Genomic DNA, 14,104 nt, shown 5'->3' with positions numbered 1-14,104 from the left:
AAATAAGAAGCCATTAGAACATGGTACTAAGTGGAATTATGAGAAACCATCTGTAAAATGTTGTGGGGTTTGGAAGGACCTGTTCTTTTTAATAGACATTTTTGTAATAGAAAACAGGGTAATGGAAATAGCAGCATATTTTAATCTATCTGCATTTCCTTGAGATAAAAATAAAATAAAAGGGAAGGGCATAACCTTGCAAATGTATCTTGATCTCATATTATTTTTGCAAGATAGACAGATATGGGGCCACTAGTCAGCCCAACTCAGGGCTAGCTATCAAATCAGAGCTCACTCTTCAAATCCCAGCACTAATCGAGATGATAAAGAGCTACCTTTAGATTAATCCTGCTCTGGACTTTAGACGAAAGATACTGCAGTTTAATTACTGAGTGAAATTCACTTTGTCTGATCTGCCTGTCTTTGCTGTAATGTAATCAGCATCACCCCCATCTGAAACATGGGGCTGTGAAGTCCAAGGACCTGTGTGATTGGAGGAAATAAAATGATGCTCAAACAACAAGCAGCCGCAGTGCAGTAATTATTCAAACCTTGTTTTCATCTGTATGTCATTCTCCTATTGGCTTGTCATGACAGCAACTGAAAAAATGATGGGAGAGCATGTGATTGAAAGGGAGATTGACCTGAAGGAATCAGACCAGGTGTGGGAGGGAAGAGCCAAGCTATATAAAATCTTAAGGCTAATTAAACTTGGTTTTTCTTTAATATATATCCCACTGGCTGTTCCTGATCCCACAAGTCCAAGCTAAACCATTCAGCTGATATGTCTGTCTGCAATTAAAATCTCCCCTTCAGTTGAAGCTCTATAGTTTTTACTTCTCTGAAAATAATTTACTTTTCTGTTAAAACTGGCAATTACTTGACACGTTTTTTTCCTATAAGTCTCACTGTAATTTTTAGAAGTTAAACTCAATAAGAGAAGAGGGTTGCAAGTTTTCTTCTGTCAGAGATACTGGCCTTTTCAAGCATCCTTTCTAGGTTTGCATGGACCCACTACCTTTCATACGGGAACTGAATCCAGAAAGGTACCTGGCTTCCCTGTGAACTGTTACTCCATCTTATACAAAATGTTTAAAGTAAACATTAGTCCTTTAGTTAGAGAGTGGCTGAGCCAGGATTTGAACCAAGATTTGTCTGACTCTGGGCCAATCTCTTTTGACTGTACTCTCCTTCCTCCCTTTATTCTCACTAATTTATGGTTAATACCCCTCTAATTGACTCATTTAACACATTGCTAAGCACCTCCTATATGTGTTGTGTTATACTCCACATATACATTAGTGAAACCTGGAAGGAAGAATCACCTTATATCTATCTTCAAAAGCTTTTAAGTTTGGTGGTTCGGTTGCTTTTGTGGCTTTTATTGTATGTTAACATTTTTTAAGTTTATTTATTTATTTTGAGAGAGAGAGAGAGAGAGAGAGAGAGAGAGAGACAGAATCAGTGGGGGAGGGGCGGAGAGACAGAGGGAGAGAGGATCTGAAACAGGCTCTGTAATGACAGCAGAGAGCCTGATGGCAAGGCTTGAACTCACAAACTGTGAGATCATGACCTCGGCTGAAGTTGGACGCTTAACCAACTGAGCCACCCAGGTGCCCCTGTATATTGACATTTTAAATCCAAAGAGCGATTGGAACATTAAGAACAAGTGCAAAATATGAAGTCCAAAAGGTCTTTTCTATTTCCCTGTTTTTTTCATAGTATCACAAATCTATCCATCACCGCAAAATCTCAGAATCAGAATTCCCAAGAATCTTAAGTTCTTATGACTCATAAAATATCAATCATCAAGTCCTGTCAAAATTTGCCATATATGATCCAACATCAAGACTCCTAAACATCGATGTTAAGCAGGCAAGCTATGGAATCAGATGACCTGGGTTTGAATTCTGGCTTTATCACTTATTAACTGTATAACCTTGAAAAATTTGCTTAATCATCATCTTTAAAAAGGAAACAATAAAGTGACTTGCCTTTTAGGATTGACATGCAGATTAAATGTGTTAATGTACATAAAGCACATAATCCAGTGCCTAGTACGTAGTAGGGGCTTAATATTATCCTTTCTTCCTTTACAGTGTCTCTAGAACTTTTCATTTCTTTTCTATCTCTACCAATGCTACCAAGGTCAGATATTTATCTCATAGTGCCTGGGTTATTGCAGTGGTTCTCCCTTTCTCTTTCTCTGTCATTATTTCTGGGCTTTCCCTGTTTCAATTGATTCTGTCTACCATTCCCAGTTACTTATACTAAAATACCACTGTGATGATGCCAGTGCCCTACTTATAAGCCTTTAATAGACCTCTTTTGCCTATAGAATAAAGTGCATTAGTCAGCCCAATATTCAAGGACCCCTTCACATTCCGGACCTAACCTATCTTTCCAACATTATTACCTATTATAATTCCCACTAACTTGTTTATTTGTTGCTCCCAAATATGTCTTTCAATTTTCTGCTTCCATGCCTTCTCTCTTGCTCTTCACTTAACCTGAGTCTTATCACTTCCTGAATCTTACACATTTTTCTTAGTTCAAGTGTATTTTTTCACTGTAGTGAAGCTTTCCATTGTCAGCCCCGATATAAGAGGTGATTTTCTCTAAATCCCTATTCTGAATACTGAATTGCCTTGTATTGCAATTGTTTTTTGAGGTTATTTCAATAATTAGATATTAAGTACCTCAGACACAGGTCAGTGTCTCAAACATAATTTTTTTCCAGTGGCATCCAAACAAACCCAAATATAAGTACACAATGAATATATGCCAAATGAATAAGAGGTCTCCATTTGGAGTTTCTTCCTTGCTCTAACCACCTTTTCTTTCCGACAAATCACTTTGAATTTTGTCCTTTATTCATAGTGTATGTCTGTGCATATTTTGAAACTTCTCCCTCCTTGCTCCCCTTCTCTGATCACTCACTTATAATGCCTTTCCGTTCCACAGCCATCATGCTATCCCCTCACCCATCGTGTTCAGTCAGGCTACTAATAGGCTCTGGTTTTTCTGTTCTAGTTCATTCTGTACTAACTACATCAATGCTAGGGTGATACTTGCTTATCTATAGAACAGAGATGATAGAACCTGCTCTTTTTATTTTTGGGAGTTGTCAAAAATGATAGCATATGTATATAGATATGACATTAACAGTATATGACAGTATTTTATAAACTGCAAAAAGCTCTATAACCATAAGGTATAGTTTATAGTGCCTAAATATCTTCAATTAAGCATTCATTCATGTATTAAATATGTACTTAAAATATTCTGCACATTGTTGAAGCTTGGAATTGAGGCCTCTGACTGGCCAATGAGCTCACAAGTGTAGGTTGTGTGCTACGTGAGGGGTAAGTCTTTCACTAACACCACAAGGATCTCTGGCCCAGTGAATGGAGTTCAATAGTAATTCTTGCTACAAGTACAAAAAAAATTAAAACAATATCAACAGTAAGGTTTGATGAGCTGTATCATATTTCTTGTATCTAACTAAGATATCCATGTCTATCTAAGGATTGTTCCTTCTGCATTCATGGATTTCCTCTTTTTCCATCTAATCCCACCCTTCTTTTGAGCAACTCACATTATGTAGCCTCAATCTATCTACAGAGCAGATGAGAGTCTTCCTTAAAAGACCTTCACTAAAAAGACTCTATTTTAATGTTTTGTTTTGTTTTTTTTAATCAGCAAACAGGACTGTTATTTAGCAGACCGACAGGAAGAACCTTAATAATTCCTAACCACCCCTGAAACAGCATGAAAAATGAATCAAGCTTATCTTACAACACAGAGATCAAAATTGTGTAAATTATCTGACCATGTGGATTTTCTTGAAATTTTTGAGCCAAAAACCTAACCAGAGGACAATATTTATGATAACACCATTCAGACGTTGGTCCACTGCCTAGATCCAATTTTTCCTTAGGTTCTATGTTTCTATTAATCAGGAGATGAATTGATGGACAGTGGTGGTGGCTTAGAACTTGAAATCATAGTCCCTAACAACCCAGTACTGCACAGAGGCATTTCAACTTTATTTTATTATTATCAAATGGAACCAGGACAGGCAGATCAGTCTTCATTCCATGGTTTCTAATGGCAGAATGGGCCCAGAATGTTCCACAGGAGGTTCAGTGGCAGGCAGGCAATAAGGACCAGCCAGCCTTATATTGTATAGCTTACCTATGTTGGTTTTAAAAAAACAATGTGTCCATATTCTGGAAGCACATACCTTTATTGTCCCTGAATTCCTGTGGACATTATCAGTGGATTCATATTCCCATGAATTTTCTATTCCATGAGATCTTGACCTCATGGCTCTAACTTTTGAGATTTTGATGATAAGCAGTAGGTGTCTTCCAGACTCCTTTCTTGTTTTCCCCTTCCTTACCCCAATTCTACACATCATCCAGCTGCCACCAAAATACTCCCTTGCCTAACTGTCACTCTCTTCCAAGGGGATCTGATATACCAGAGGCAGCAAAATCTTTATTCTTTTCTACTGGCCTTTTGGCTCTTCCTGCTTGTTTGGAGTCTTGAGTTAAATTTTTCAAGTTAATATTTAACTCATGAGATAACTGTTTACAAAATTGTTGGTTGGCAATCAGGGAGTTTTTCCCCTGGATTAATATGGTTAAAGTTTAACTTAGTGGAACAGCTCATAAAAAAAATAATAAATATATGTATATAATTAAATAAAAGTATTAACTCTGGGAATTTTGCTGATATGTTTTCATGATTCAAAATGGAATATTTGTTCTAATCTAGATAAAAGAAAGACCTTGGTTACAGACCTGGCAAGCTGACTGTGGAAGAATTTAAGTAGAAAGGAATGCCAGAGTCTACTCCTGGGTTGCAAATGACATGCAAATAATGAGAACATCCCTTTTTTTTTCTCTTAAGAAAATACCCTGTATTCATATTCTTGGTAATATCACATTCAAAAGAAGTTGTTGGGAATCTCTCCAAACAGGATATTTGGCTAATTTTAGGCTTTGATAATCCCTGTGCTATCTTGTGATATTTTGTCATATCAGTGACCTTATGTGTTACAATGTTATCAAAACTTAGAGACAGATGTGTGGTGAAATGACTCTGTTCAGGTATTGCTCTTCGGATGTATTCATAAGTCAGAAAGGGCTGTTTCTTCTCCTGAGATAAAGGCGAACTCAAGCTTCATCTGTCGATTGCGAGAGCATATATTGTGTTCTTATGAGAAATCTTCATGCTTTTGCTAGGGTTCACAGGTCCAACCTAGAATTGAAATCATATTCAAGTTGTTCTGGGTTTTCATCTTTACTTCTTGCAATGTAGACCTCAAAGATCAACTGTTGGAAGAAAGTGGGTGGAACAGTTAGGTAAATCTGGTAGGACTATGAGGGGCTGCATATATGTGCATTTCAAGTTTAACATGTGCTCTGAAATTCTGTGCCATTGAAGATACTCTGTGTTTTGGCTATATGTAGAAGTCTACTTGGCTGGTTTCTACTCAAAGGATAATTGTCAGTTGTTAATAATTTTTGCTGTAAGAATAAGTGAGCTTGAAGCCATTTATTTAGAAGAACCGGATTTTCTGCTCTATTCTGCATTTCAGAGTCATAAAGCCAGACATTCAAAATCTGGATATCTCACAAGCACCTTCTAAGATTGTTGTTTTGCCAAATATGCTGTGTTTATCCCAAGTCAGAAGCCACTTAAGGTAGAATTATAAGTAATAAATTTCAAATCTGAAGAGACTTAAATAGGTTTTAAGTGCCCAATAAGGTAGGAGGAAGAAGTAGAAAGAGAGGTGTCCCAGAAGCTAGCCACAGTCTCAAGTAGGAGGAATTTGTTAACCATGTTAAGTCGCTGCTGAGAAGTTGAGTAAAATGAAAATGAAAACGTGCACCTCGGATTTGGCAACAGCAGACATGGTAGAGTGGGATGGATAAAAGCCTTGTTGGATTGTGTTGAGGAAAGAATAGAAAGTGAAGATACGGTAATGGCTCATAGAGACAATTCTTTCAATAAATTTTGCCAGGAAAGGAAGACAAATGGAAAGTAACTGGAGAGAGACTTGGGATCAAGAGAGTATCAAACAAAGATATGCAAAGCATGGTGGTTTCTTGTCTTGTTTTATGCTTTGTCTTTGTTTGATTTGCTTCCCCAGTTGAAAAACAATATGAATTAGAATTGAAGCCTCAGATCTGGAGTAAGAGATGAAAAAGGCAAAACCGGCCTGGTAAAATGTGAAAGGTATTGGCTGAAAGTCAACAGATTTTGGTTTTAGGTCAAATTCTACCAGCTCCCAGTAATAAGGCCCTAAATACCATTTTTGTATCTGCCTACTTATTTGTTGATAGCATGCAAAGTCCATTTATGATATTCTAGTTCCAGAAAGGAAAAAACAACAGACATATTTCCAGAAACCCTTCTTTAGTAGAAATAAAATTTATATTGTTTTTAACCACTTACAAACTCTTTATAATTTAGAAAGTTCTCACATCTTGTTAGTTAACCCTCACAAGACTGCTACAAGGTAAGTGGCTATATTGTTTTACTTAATAGATAAGGTAACCAAGACTATGAAAGATTAAGTAGCTGGCAAAATCGTACAATATGTAGATAGCAGGAGCAGGGCTGGAACTCCAAATTTTAGACTATCACTCAAAGATTCTTCCCACCTCATAGTGCTCCCTATTTCCCCTGTAGTCTTTTGTTTTATTTTGTTTTGTTTTGTTCACCTCACTTTTCAGTGATTCCCCTTTTTTCCATTTTTGGTCCAGGTTTCTATTATTTATATTTCTTTCCATTCTACTTCTCCAGGGATTTCTGAATATGCCCATCTCCCTAAATATCCACATTTAAAAGAATTTTTTTAATGTTTATTTATTTTTGAGAGAAAGAGAGAGCACAAGCCAGGGAGGGGCAGTGAGAGAGAGGGAGACACAGAATCTGAAGCAGGCTCCAGGCTCTGAGCCGTCAGCACAGAGCCCGACGTGGGGCTTGAACCCACAAACCATGAGGTCATGACCTTAGCCAAAGTCGGACACTTAACAGACCAAGCCACCCAGGCACCCCAATATCTTCATTTCTTCATAAAACAGAACCAAATGCATAGGGTTAGGGGGTCTGCATTAAGTGCATAGGAAGAACAATCCTACACCAAAATCCGATACTAGTCTAGTGATATTGTGTTGCAAACAACCCATGGAAAATCAAGGCTTTGACCACAATGGCTAGTGTTAGCAGTGGAAACTCCTTCATAGTATCTTGTCATTTGGCCCTTACTAGCTTTTAAATCCAAATGGAAAGGGAAGAGCAAGAAAGTAGGAGGAGAAAATGGGAACTGGGAAGAGAAGAGATGGCACAGAGGGGTACAAGTGTTGCTTAGTGTAGGCCCTGCAGACCAAAAATTATTGTGTTTCTAACACTATTGATTTTTTCAGCAGCTGATATTTCAATCTGGGTGCAGTGTGTCTGTGAGTCTACGCACACTGTCAAGAAGAAATATGATAGTGTCTTAAAAGATTAATAATATCGCTGGTCCTCTGGAGGCCTGTCTTAATTCACTGGCCTGTTCCCTGGCATGTACTGTAATTTATCTAGTCTGATTTGAATAGCAAATGGCAATCGGCTGCCATTAGGGAAATGGGCATCATTCTTATTGATCCAGCATGGGCTGGATTTTATTTAAGGAGAACTGCAAAATGTTATTACCTTCAGGAAGAGAAGCTGAAAAGGGAGCTTTTCCCTCGTGTATTTTGGAAATGTTCTACCTTTAAAAGGGGGAATGGATTGTGGATTTAAGAGAACAGAGAGAGATGATGATCCTATTGTGTGAACAGGGACATGTACAGGCTGTTTTCAGCATAATTGTTTACCAGCAGGAAAGAGTGCTCATGATTATGAGAAAGAGGCCATGGCCTCAGAGGTTAGAACATTGGAGAATTAGTCAGATCTGACCTGTTTCCTTGTCCAACTTTGTGAAAAGCCCCTAGTTGCTTAGAATCCACTTGTCAATCTGTAAAATGGGCTAAAAAATCTACTGGGCACAGGTAAGGTTTGCTTAGTGTTTGTCTTACATCCTGAGAGCTTGGATAAACGGTGCTATGGAATAAAACAGAAACAACAAAGAGGGTCTATCTGACATTGGAGGGTGGGGTTTCAATATTTATTATTGTTCTTCACTTAGAACTCTTGAAGGGACAGGTTATGCGCTGAGTGATGCATGATGAACTAGCCTCATAATTCTCATTAACCATAACAGGCATCTCTCAGCTTAACACTGAGTATAGTGACTTTAATGTTCACCTATTAGTGGCAGATCCAAACCCTCACTCTTACCCTGTGCTACAGAATAGAGGAAAGCCGTCAGCCTTGTGGTAGCAAGTGTGGGAGACAGACCCAGTCTCTTAGCCTACTCCTGACCCCCTTTGTCACAGGGGTAGGGGTTGACAGTGCCATTCCCATTAGAGCTTTGGAGATTAGCTGTGAAGGAGCACATGCACACCCACCCTGTTCCTAACCTCTTTCAGCAGCCACTGAAGGGGAAAAAGGTATGACAGAGGTGGCTAGAGGAAGTGCTCGTTGCTACTGAAATTCTTCTCCATTCCACCTCGGGTTGTTATGGAAAGAAACGATAATGTGCTACAGGAAATGGCCAAGTATAAAAGCAATAAAATAAATTGAAAATGACTTTGTTTTTTTGAGCGGCAGTAATTGCTATATGTTGTGATGTTTGCATAAGGAATTAGTTAATGTGTAGCAGAATGGCATGTGATACTTTTTATTTGCCTGATGACTATAGTCTCTGAGTGAATGACTTATTAAGGTTAATAAAGAAAAATTTGCTTGTGACTTGTAATGATCCAATTGCTAGAATTTAGCATCCCCTTATGCATTGTTGCCTAAAGGGGAGAAGGAAAAAAACCCACACACATTAATGGCCGACTGGCTATGATTTTTTATAGTGGTGTGAGAACAAACAATGTCTTCTAAATTGTTGGTCTGTCTATCTTTCTGCCTGCCTGGGCAGGAACGTTATGGCTTTCTTAATTCTCCTGTGTGATTTATCATCCTAAATTCATTGTTTTGCATAACTCTGCTCAAAATGAAGAAATGTCATTATTTTGCAGCGAAAAAGTTGTCATTTGCATAATGCCTGCCATTAATTATTGTGAGACTAATGCAGTTGTTGATATTTTTAGGGCACAGTGGTACAGCCTGCACCTTGTATAATGTCATTCTGAAAACATTGGTAGTTAATAGGTGCCACAACATTGCACAAATGGAAAAGAAGATGATGAAGAAGAAGGGGACACAATGGAACAGGCTGTGATCTTTATTTAGCTTTTTTTTTTTCCCCTGAAATGCTTGGTGAGGAAAGACTATAAAAGGAAGCGAATAGAGCAGGGAGCTGTGACATCCACGAGAACAAAGGGATTGAAAAGCAGAGGTTTTCTATTTAGGCTGAATTAGTATAACCTGGGTTCCAGCCAGTTTAATGGAGGCAGTCGTGCTCCTCTGTTTGGGCTTACCTACATAACCACAGCCCTGAACAGAATGTAGAGTTGGGCTTTTTTAAACCCAAGCTAGGACAAGGGCGTGCTCTGAAACGTGCTTATCTTGTGGGAGAGTTCTCTCAGCCAGGCACTTGGCCCAAGTCAAGAGGACACACCACAGTTTCATGGAAGAGAGCTGATGACCATGCTTCTCAGGTTTTGATACACCAGTCTGCTGTACTTCACATATGGCAGCATTGGTATCTAGAGCCCTAGCTTTCTTTTTCTGTAAAAAGCAGAAGAATGCAGTAGTAGCATGTTAGGGTGAATTTTTTTCCTACCGTTCGTTGCAATAGAACTAACTTTTGCATCTGATTCTTTAGGGCAAGAGCCTACCAAAGCTTTCTATTTCACAGGTAAATGAAAGTCAGTTATAAAAATTCGATCAGAGATGAAACTCATTACACTGAGTCTGGGAGGCATAAATATTACAAATGTACGTAACTGTTGATCTTTTTAGTCATGGGAGCTTAAAAAAAAACAGGCTCACATCAAATAGAATTTTTTTCCTAATTTCACTGTTTCATGTGTATTATAAATTTAGATCTTTCCTCTTTATCATTAAATTTAAAAGACATAAAAGAAATGGAGCCTCAAAAGTAGGTCTAGTTACTAAGACTGACCAGAGATATTTAGAAAGAAGATATTGCCCTTCAATGTTTAAAGCCTAGCAGTGTAAACTCTGCAAAATGCAATACTTTTCAGATTGTAATCCAGATTCGAATGACTGTCCCTTGCCCCCAGACTGACTACTATTTGGCAACCTCCTTAAAGCCAGATGATGCATGTGAGGGGGCCACCGGGATGTGGAGGAAACCATGAGAGGCTGTCCCAGTTTGTCTTACAATAAAACCTCAGCAGAATTCAGACTGGGATCCTTTTGTAGATCTCACTTTGGATTTTAGAATTTAATCTGCATGTGTTCAGTCCTGGAATATGTAGAAAACACACATTCTGGGTTAGGAAAATTTTAATTCTCTGCAGTGACATCACCATCATAAATTACCACATTTGGGGTTGTAAAAAACAGATGAGTCCATGCGTCAATGGAGACCAGTCTCACTTTTCCCTTTCTTTTGGAGAGAAGGAAATTGTCCTAACAGCCCAAATTAATATCCTTTGACTATAATAAAATCAATACACGTATACAATTTTAAAACATAAGAAAGAGGTCCAATATGGTGGTGGGGGAGATGGAACACGGACAGAAAATTAAACAAAGGGAATTGCACTTCCTATAGTGTACTAGTACAACACAGGTGGACTCATCCTTAATCCTCTCATGTTTGTGGCCTGGTAATGCCCAGGGTCTATCATATTCTATATATATGTAAAACTGCTATGTATAGATGTATATGAATAGCTGTTAATTAAATTAACAAGTTATGTCATGATTAGGTGACCAGCTCTTCTTGGCTAACCCAGAACTTTCCCTGTTTTAACACTGAAAGTCCTACATCCTAGGAATCTTCTCAGGTAAACGAAGGCAGTCAGTTACCCTAACCAAAAGGGACACTCAATGAGCCTATTGATTTAATAGTTGTGTTGTATATTTCATCCTATATTTGAAAAGAACCTGCTATTAGGAACTATTTTTTATAGCATCCATTTGCTAAAGCATTTTACCTAACTACAGGAGACTTGAGTAAAGAGGTGTAGAATTGCATGCATTGAGTGTCTAGCACTTTGATCAGCAATATTCTGGAAAGTAGCAGTCTCATAGTAAATAATCAGCATCAGCTCTGATCCCCTGTGTTCAGGAAATAATTTTAGAGCTCAAGTCTTCCATAGAAACAGGGTAGGAATCCATATGTTAGCTGGCATGATTTTCATCACCTAACATCTGATAATCATGTCAGACTGGCATTCTTTAATACTCTCCGATTACTGCCAGGACTTCTAACTTCTCTATCCTTTGCTTTGGAGTTTTTCTCCTTTTACAGCCAGACATTCTGCTAAGAACTGAGGATACAAGTTGGATAAGACAGAGTCCTTCACAAGGAGTTTTTCAATTTAACCTGTGAAGGGGGGAGAGGGGGAAAGCTGCAGGAATGAATTTTATATAGTATATGTCTAATTGAGGCAATTTCTTTATTCACTGAGATCAGTTAATACTATTACAAAACTTAAGACATAGAAGAATAGCACTTAAAATTGTTATTGTTTCTTTCATGGGTTGGTTTGTTCATTTGTTTAATAAACATTTATTGAAGCTCTACTATCTGCTCAGCAATGTTCTGAACACTGTGGATAGAAGGATGAGTCATACTTGGTAGTTTCACAAAATAAAGAGTACAAAAGGATACCCCACTTTCCCTCCAGATTGGGAATTCTTCGAGTGCAAGATGGGCATGTCAGCATTCCATGCCAGTCTAAGACACCAGGACCAGGGAGAAATTCTCCCTTTGTAGATTCAAAAGAGATATTAGTTTTAGTTGACTATCTAATTTCACTTTACTTCTCCCAAGAACTATATTCTAAGACCTGAGCTGTAGCATGTAGGTGGGTGCCCAGATTGGCTTGTGCAGTTGACTGAAAGAACAGAGGTGTCTGGGACAATCCAGGGCAGCTACTACACCATGCAGAATAGAAATTTTCTATTTAAAGTTGATATGACTGGGATGAGATTTGGAACACTTTATTCATTCAGTCATTTAATATCTATCAACCACCTATAATGTTTTAGATGTTGTTCTACTTACCGGGGATATAATGAAAAATTAACCAAAATCCCCTGTGAAACTTACTTTATAATGAAAGAAGAGAAAACCAATAATTAAGTAAGCAAAAATATATCATTTAAAATAATGACAAGATCTAGGAAGAAACCAAGGGAGGATACAGGGGTGAAAAATAGGGATAGATGATGGAGAGAGTGTCCTTTGAGGTAGGGCAGGTAGAAAAATTCTCTCTGAACAGGGGGCATTTGCACAGAGATTAAAATAATGAGAAGGAGCCAAGCATGTGGTGATCAGGAGGAAGAGGATTTGGGGCAGAGGGAATACATATTATAAAATCTGTAAGAACAACTTAAATTATCCCAGGAAGAAGAAGAAATGTGTGGCTCAAGTGGAGTAAAGCAAAAATGGTCACGTGGCTAGATATAGACCAGATCACAGAGGCATGGTAAAGACTGACAGGAAGCTGTTAGCAGGTTTTCAAAAGGGTATTTGCTCTAGTTTATAAATTAAAAGAGATCTGTGGCTACTCTGTGGAAAATAGGCTTAAAGGGTCAAAGGTAGAGGAGGAAGACTAGTCAGGGGTTATTGTGGGAGCCCAGTATGTGATGGGCAATGGCAGCAGGAAAGGAGTTCAATTCCGAATAATTTGAATGTAATTTGAAAGCAATTGCTGAGGGTCTTGATGTGGTAGAGATTAGAAGGAGATGCACCAGGTGTGGTGAGTCCCAAGTGTTTGCCCTGAGCAACTGGATGAATGGCAGTATCATGAACTCCGTGGAATTGGGAGCTATGGGAGAAATGGAAGAAAGAGCAGATTTGGGGGCAGAGATAATTATGAATTGATTTGGGGCATGTTGACTTTGCAATTCTTATCTAAGTAAAGAAATTGAGTAGGCATTTGGATATATGACTCAGGAACGCAGAAGAAGGAATAGTGCTAGAGCTGCAAACCCTTGCTTATCTTTTTTTTTTCTTCACTTTTTTTCACTTCTACATACATAGTCTTTAGAATGTAAGCTTACAGAGTACAAGGAGTGGATTCTGAGCAGTTTTTGAGGTAAATATGTATCCCCTATATTGTTTGATGATGAATATAAAGGTGCTACTTTCATTCATTTTGCTGTCTCTGGAAAGTCTTGAATGTATATACAGCAAAGAGGTCCCACCAAAAACATATGAACATGTCCTGAGGACTTACATGGTTTATGATCTCACTGAGATGTAAGACAAAGATAAATTATTGTTTCCATAAGGATATAAGACAGAGGGGAAAGCACATATTCTATAGTTTATTAATGTAGGTGGAATGCATGTGAGTTAGAAGGGAGGTAAAACTTGAACCCAATTTTGGAAGTGGGGAGAATTTAAACAGACAGTAAGGAGAATACACAGTATTTCAGAGAGAAAGAAGTCGGGAGAAGATGCATGAAGACATAAATTAACTATCTCTTTGGGGGAAAGCAAGGATGGAGAACAAGGACGGGCACCTGGGTGGCTCAGTCGGTTAAGTGTCTGACTCTTGATTTCAGCTCAGGTCATAACCTCACGGTTCGTGAGAGTGAGCCCCACATCGGGCTCTGTGCTGACATAGTGGAATGTCCTTGGGATTCTCTCTCTCCCTGTCTCTGCCCTCCCTGCTTCTAAATAAATAAATAAAAATAAAGGATGGAGAACAAGGAGACTAGCCTGGCAAGAGCAGAGTTTTTGTGCTTGTGAAGTTAGGGGAGATGAATTTATAAAGGTTGAACTTGCCCAGTAGCACACTGGTTCTCATCCCTGGGGTATTTCAGAATCACTTTTGGAGTTTAAAAATGTGGACGTCTGGATATCACTTCTGGAAATTCTGATTCTATAGGTCTTGGAAGG

General features: G+C 38.4%; 1 protein-coding gene and 1 non-coding gene across 6 annotated transcripts in view; both read left to right on the top strand.

The window, feature by feature from the left end:
* ZBTB20 (zinc finger and BTB domain containing 20) overlaps nucleotides 1-14,104 on the top strand; it is a 785,615-nt gene that overhangs the window by 383,110 nt on the left and 388,401 nt on the right. The gene's annotated exons all lie outside the window — the stretch shown is intronic.
* Nucleotides 3,285-3,438, top strand: LOC122492505. The gene has a single exon (XR_006299680.1). It is a non-coding gene; the product is annotated as a small nucleolar RNA SNORA62/SNORA6 family (small nucleolar RNA).

Source organism: Prionailurus bengalensis, chromosome C2 (assembly GCF_016509475.1).
Source record: "Prionailurus bengalensis isolate Pbe53 chromosome C2, Fcat_Pben_1.1_paternal_pri, whole genome shotgun sequence".
Taxonomy (NCBI): Eukaryota; Metazoa; Chordata; class Mammalia; order Carnivora; family Felidae; genus Prionailurus; species Prionailurus bengalensis.
The sequence above is the reverse complement of the archived record's forward strand: the minus strand, read 5'-3'. Positions and strand labels throughout refer to the sequence as shown.